We start from the raw sequence: 7,319 nt of genomic DNA, 5'->3' as shown, positions 1-7,319 counted from the left end.
GTTATGTTATTCGTTCACGGCTGTATTGTTAGGCTACCACAGCCATATAATAGTGGGAATAGTTTATAAAATATATATATATTGCCAAGATTCCTATCGCCCACAATTATGAGTTTGAAAGAATTACTCACAGAAGTAATTTAAAAGCAATTCTCATAAAAAGAGAGGGTGCTATGGTGCTAGAAGTTTTATTTATTTTTTTTTTGGTGGTGAGAGTCACGTTACTGCAATCCTATTATCTCCTGATTTTGGTATTTATCCTCCTTTTGTCTTCTCCTTCTAACCAGCTAATACAATGTGTTGTTATTGTTTTTATTATGCCTAATGGTATGTACTTCATTCGTTGTTTCAGTGCACCATGTTGCTGTTTATCAATATCAAATAGTTCAACTACTTTCGCTAAGTTTGTTGTTGATTCTGTTTCTCAGGTATAACCCACATTGAATTCTTCTCCTTCTTCCAATTCAGGTTATTTCTTTCATATTCTTGACAAAAAAACCAACTGATTGATTGAGTGAAAACTAGCATTGGGACCTATTTACTTGTGATACAGAAGTTACTATGACACAACCCATAATCCAGTTTAATTTACCTTTTCTAACAAGCAACCAAGTTCATATTAGAAATTTTGGCTATACATACTTCCAATCAAGCTATAAATGTGCCTTGCCAAGTGATTTTATAAACATCGTGAAATTTTTCGTAGGTGAAATGCAAAAATACAAATATAAATAGTAGCTAGATGCTGTACTAATTGGCATGGACCTTATAAACCTTATTCTAACAGTAAATTTTTTTAATCCCTCATCTTTGTTTTCCCTTCTGTCTTTTTTTTCACACTATTTCTGAAAATAAAGGTTACCTGAGACTTGAGTGAACTTTTTTTTTCAATCCACCACTATTTTTCTGACATATTTTAGAATATAGTCAGCTTATATAACATGTAAGTCATTCTGCAACAGCAGCTTTGCAACACAGTAAACTAAAGAATTACAATGTACTCTTGGAAGACAACAAGAAATCAAAAAGAATCCATTAATCATTAAGTGTCTCCATACAAGATTTAAAATTTTTTTTTTTTTTTTTTTTTAATTCAGGCTATTTCTTTTCAGTTTATTTATTTGGAAGCCTGAATTTTACTGAGATGCTATTTTTGGTTTCTTATAGATGTCATCACTAGTTTCCATTAACTACCATAATAATTAATTCTGACTTAGAACAATGCCAATTTTTTAACTCATAATATAATAACCCACTAGTGTTCATCCTGAGTTTTTTGGTCACTGAAAGATCATAGAAATCTTCCATTCCATGCTGCACTGAATTTTTTCACTTTATTTTTGTAATTTTTGCTGAAGAAATTTATAATAAAAACCTACGTTAAATTTATTTTGTTAAATTAATTTTATTAAATACCTGTCAATACAATTAACATAACTTATAAAATAATTCTAGTGTTTCTATTGAAACTTGTATTTCTTTTTATATTTTTCATTAGTACAAAAAACAGTATATATACAGATAGTAATGGGAGTGACTTAAAAAAGGGGGTTACAGCTAAAAAAACCAAGTCATGAACTGCTATGAAGTGAGAGAGACTTCAGAACTTATTCTCAGTATTTTTCACATCCTGTATCCAGCTGAAGTAATTTTTTTGTCTTTTTTTTGGAAAAATTTGTGTGAAATAGGGCAGATACACACAATGACCTTCTACACACAGTATCTATACAGCATACAGATAACCATTTTGTAGTTTTATATATGTAAACACTGTTTACAAAGTTCCATTACAAAATAAAAATTACTAATTAAAAATATTAATTACATGGAGGTAACTACATTTCATTTTAGAGAAATCAGTCCTTGTGATCAGCACTCAACTTCAGCTATAATCACAGAGTACAAACAGTGATTTTCTGAAGCAGTGGAAGCCAACAGAACATACAATGAATATGTACACTCACTGATGTTCTTTATGAATCATCAGAATAAAATATGTTTATGGATCATTAGAATAAAAAAACATAGTCAGTTTTTGCTATTTGTATAGATTATAAACTTGTTGCTGCAGCAATAATACTGATAAAATATCCATAAAACTGATAACCCTATTTCAAAAAAGATTATAGTCATGGTACATGGGTGTAAGAGAAAGCAGAGCAAGCACCACTGACTGGTTCTCTTCTTCTTTCACAATTACATCTATCATGGGATGAGAGCAACATGATCAAATAACATCGCTGGCCCTGGAGAAGCAAATTGTGCAGCTAAGAGTCATGGCAATATGACTCCACAGTAGTCACAAAAACAACACTAATACTGATAATGGTACTATCTGACTGGCCAAGTATATTATGTATAGAAAGCATTTCTATGGGCATTCTATTGCTTGTACAAATATATACTATGAATAAGAAACAAAACACTAGCACCACATTATTTCTGAATTTTAATTAGTGTATTTTGTGTATACGTTCAGAAAGTTTACGTATTCATCCCTGGTACAATTAAATATACCAACTAAATAGATAAGCAATGTTTACGAATTTTCTTTGAAACCACCCTCTCATCAAACCAAAAAAGGGAGAAATTTGTTAATACTCTGAAAATATATAAATAATTTTATATTTACTTTACCTTTGTTACCATAATATATTTTTTAATTCATATTCACATCCAAGGCAATTTTTTAAGAGTTTACCCAACAATAGTTATAGTTTCAAATAATTATGATATTGTAAAGTAAATTTTATCATATGGTATTGTTGATAATTTTAACAGAAATGAAGTTATCAAAACACACTGGATCAGTTTAATAGGTGCCTAATACAATAATATGCGTGTGTGTGTGTGTGTGTGAGTGCACGTATATAAATATATTAGGTCAAAGACCCAATTGATTTTTGTTTTGCGGGTGGTGGTGGTGAAATTTTTTATTGTTTTGGGCAGGAAGCATTACGGGTAATTAAGGCCTAACTAACTGGCTAGCCATCTGCCCAAAACAATAAAAAATTTCACCACCACCACCACCACCACCACCACCCACAAAACAAAATTCAACCAGGACTTTGACCTAATATATCAATGCACGTATGTTTAATTGTTTAATCCTACAATAGCATTAAACCGCATAATCGCCTTCCACTGACAGAACTGTAAAGGATTATGCAAGGCAAATGCTCATGGTGAGAGAAGGGTGCACAGAATTGTACAGGCTTAACAGCAGGTCACTGTGTGACAGTTGACTCTGTAATACAATATGAGGAATGATAAGATGATGCACCACCACACGTATGTTTAATTGTTTAATCCTACAATAGCATTAAGCCACATAACTGCCTTCCACTGACAGAACTGTAAAGGATTATGCAAGGCAAATGCTCATGGTGAGAGAAGGGTGCACAGAATTGTACAGGCTTAACAGCAGGTCACTGTGTGACAGTTGACTCTGTAATACAATATGAGGAATGATAAGACGATGCACCACACATTCAGACATATGGGGTTCTACAGCAGATGACTCAAGTGACACCCTCTCCTCACTGCCAATCATTGTTGATGGCAAATGCTGTGGTGTCAACAACATGCTGGTTGGACACTGGAGGGCTGGAAATAAGTGTGTTGGTCAAATGAGTCCAAATATCTGGTGCAACATGCTGACAGATGCGTTTATGTTGTGGCACAAGCAACAACCTGGATAGTGGGCACCATGCATGATGGGCCCACGGAAACCCATCATGCATGGTGCCCACTATCCAGGCAGGTGGTGGTGGTGGTGGTGGTGGTTCCTTAACATGGGGCATGTTAAACTGGTAAGAATTAGGATCCCTGGTGCATGTGGAACATTTCACTGGTGAGGTCTACCAACAGCTTTTGGAAGACCATGTGCAACCTGGTCATTTTTTCTCCAGACAGAAACAGGATCTTCCAAGACGATAAAGCGCTGTGTCATCAAGCCTTCACTGTTCATGAGTGGTTCAAGGAGCACAGTGAAAATATAATCCACCTTGATTGGTCTCCAACTTCACCTAATCTCAATCCAATTGAACACCTGTGGGATGTTTTGGGGAATGGGAAGTGAGACATATGGATACACATCCGTCATCTATTCTGACAATATGGAAACTTTGCAGGCATCATGGTTGCAGATATCTAGTAGAGCTAGTGCCCTAGATGAATAGCAGCTGTTATCCATGTGAACAGTGACCCAACACAGTATTAGGTAGGTGGTCATAATTCAGTGATCACAGTGTGTATATCTGTCTATACTCAAGAAAATGCTAATGACCCATGACTAGAGCTTCCAGTTTATACATCTACTAGGGACCCCTCTTTATTAAGTGCAGGATAGATCTCAACAGGACATTAACTCTGGCAATATAATAAGAAACAGTCAACTAAGAGCAATGATAATAAATTCAGACTTAGTTAATCAGTAGCATTTGTTCAAAAGTATAACATCTGGTGTGAATCAACTGATAAAGTGGAGGATTCTGAAATCACCATGCCACAGATGAGGGCATTGGTTGCTGGCAAGTAGTCTTCAAGTTTAAGTATTGCTAATGATGTCATAATATATTCTACTCAATGTTCTTTAATTTTGCATTTACAGTATCTGACCTCAGATATTGTACATTTGCCAGTCAAATGTATCACTTGACTGGCAAATTTTATACTTTTTGTAATTTTTGCAAATTATTAATTTAAATAGTAAATTAACTGTGATTACCAGCTGCATGATTAGTTAAATATATATATATATTAAAAAATTTTAACACTTGTTTAATGTGCATTTATTTTTAACAATAGATTAATAATTTCATTTTTGTTAATATAATCAAGAAGTCATTTCATAAAATTAACTTTTTGATATCAAAATTACATGAAACCTATTGTTAAAGTTATGAAAAGTAACCCTGGATATGAATTCAGATGCATTAAAAGATTATAATTTTAAAATAATAATAGATAATAATGTAAATACAAAATACAATAAAAATCCAGCTATCTAGCATGCATGCATCCACCCAGAAGTTCATGTAACCAGCATATTTTAAAAATTATATATCAAAATTAAAACAGTTTCACCATTAACAAACCCAGTTGCAAAGAGACCTGTGAACCAAACAATTAAACATTACAAAAATGCATTAAATAAAAATAATATTTAACCACACAACAATCTGTATTAAAAATTGGCTGTAAGAAAATTTTTAGGAAGATGGAAAATACTGAATGTACTGTTTACATCAAAGGTATGCTGTATTAGCTGCAGTTAAATTCTTACCACCAGAAGCACTGACAATTTGCCCTTCTTTGTCCAGCTGCTGCCATTAAAATATTGGTTAGTTGGGTAAGTATTTATTTTACAATATCTGTAACCCATTCATCTATTATGGTATCCACAAAAAGATCAAAAGTTAGTGAAAAACAGAGCATTGTGGTTACCTTAAAACAGACTATGGATATTTTTAAAAGAAAGAAAAAGGTGAAAACTATAATGTATACTTATGTAGGAGCATGATATTGTATATGACAACTCTTCAAAAATTTATGATAAATAAAAACACAATTGACGATAAGTTTTCAATGATAAAATAAAAATTTGAAAAGAAATATTTTATAATTATACCAAAAGAAAAAAAAAAAAAGTATGGTATATACAGTGGTATAATTTCACATTAAAACATTTAATTGTGTTGGCACCAAGAATAACACTCATCCAAACAATAACTCCCAATTCCTATAGATGCCAGAAAACTGGACTTCTAATGTTTCTCCCTTTCCTGGCCTGATAGAATTCCAAAAGAAATCCAGAAAAATCACTTATCTATTTAATTTAGTTCACTGATTGCATTGGTCTAGGTGAATTTGTAACCTCTCTAAAAGTATACATAAACTAAACTAATTAAGTTTGCAAGTAATGCTGTATTAGCAGCAGTTAAATTCTTCTTTATTTTATAATACTGTAGCATGTAAACATATTTTATAAATTATTTGCAATAATGTTGCAAATTATTAATGAAAATATGTAACGAATATCAAATTTAATTCTTATACAGATATTTAAAAACACTTAAGTTCTGTTCCTACAGCAAAAAATTTCAATCAAGATAGAGCCAACAGGTCAAAAATATAGTACGTTCAAATATGTGATTTCATCTTCTTAAACTTAAAGAATAATCTGAGAATTCTGCTTAAAAAATTAATTTTAGCAAAAATAAATGTCATAAGTAAGAAATTTAACTTTGGAGAAGAGACATACTTTTAATATCATATATTTTGATATTCGCATTTGTAAACATTTAGAGCTTTTGAACGTAACTTCAAAATTTGGTATAAAATCATCATGAAATAAATACGGTATTAATATGAAAAGGTATTAAGACCATTCTGATTTTGATTGTTGATTTAATGCAGTTAGCTGAATAAAATGTCGAGAACTTTCATCCAAGTTTAATATTTGTAATTCTAATATTATAGTTGTATAATTAGCATCAATCAAAAATATAATGAAAGTATGAGTACCACAATGAATCAAAGGAAATGGCTTAAAATAAATACTTAGTGAATAAATTTTAAATTTAAAAAAAATTTTACAATGGGATTTAAATTCATTTTTGCATTCAACCAAATATAATTTTCAAAAAAATATATATTTGCTGATTACCAGTATATTTCTTTTAATTTACTATTTATATGTAAACAATTTAATGATATATATATTTATTCTGTATTTCACTAATTTAATATAACTGCCCAATTAATCTAATTTTTTTGTCCAATGACCTTTTATATTTGTGTATGCCTATTCTGTCTACTCATTTGTTCATTATATATGGGCAAATAGGCTATGAATCTTTCAACAATGAATCCAAGAAGCCATAAATAGTATTACAAAATTAAAGGAAACCATATTTTACCTAAAATTTCAAGAACCTGCAAGCATAAATCAGAGTACAACTGGACAATACCAAGTATACTACTTTCATATTACAAATACATTTCTATTGCAAATTCAAATGTTTAATTATATTCAGTTATAATGTATTTACTATTTATATTCTATATAAGTAGAATAAGAACTATACTTCAATTTCAGTTGGTGGTTTATCAGGGATAATGCTTTAGAAAGAGGGCCAAATTTGTTTAAAATGCACTTAATAAGTAAAACTTTTCCTATCACAGCAAATCAGTTTTCTGTACTGCTAAAAACTGATTTGCTGTGATAGGAAAAGTTCCGGTATTAACTGAAAATACAAGTTTTTACTTATTAGTTAATAAAAATAAATACAGACAACAGATTCAGTACTAAATAT

The sequence above is a fragment of the Mastigoproctus giganteus genome, chromosome 5 (genome assembly GCF_048544385.1).
Source record: "Mastigoproctus giganteus isolate SK-2022 chromosome 5, ASM4854438v1, whole genome shotgun sequence".
NCBI classification, from domain to species: domain Eukaryota; kingdom Metazoa; phylum Arthropoda; class Arachnida; order Uropygi; family Thelyphonidae; genus Mastigoproctus; species Mastigoproctus giganteus.
This window is presented reverse-complemented; position numbering follows the sequence as displayed.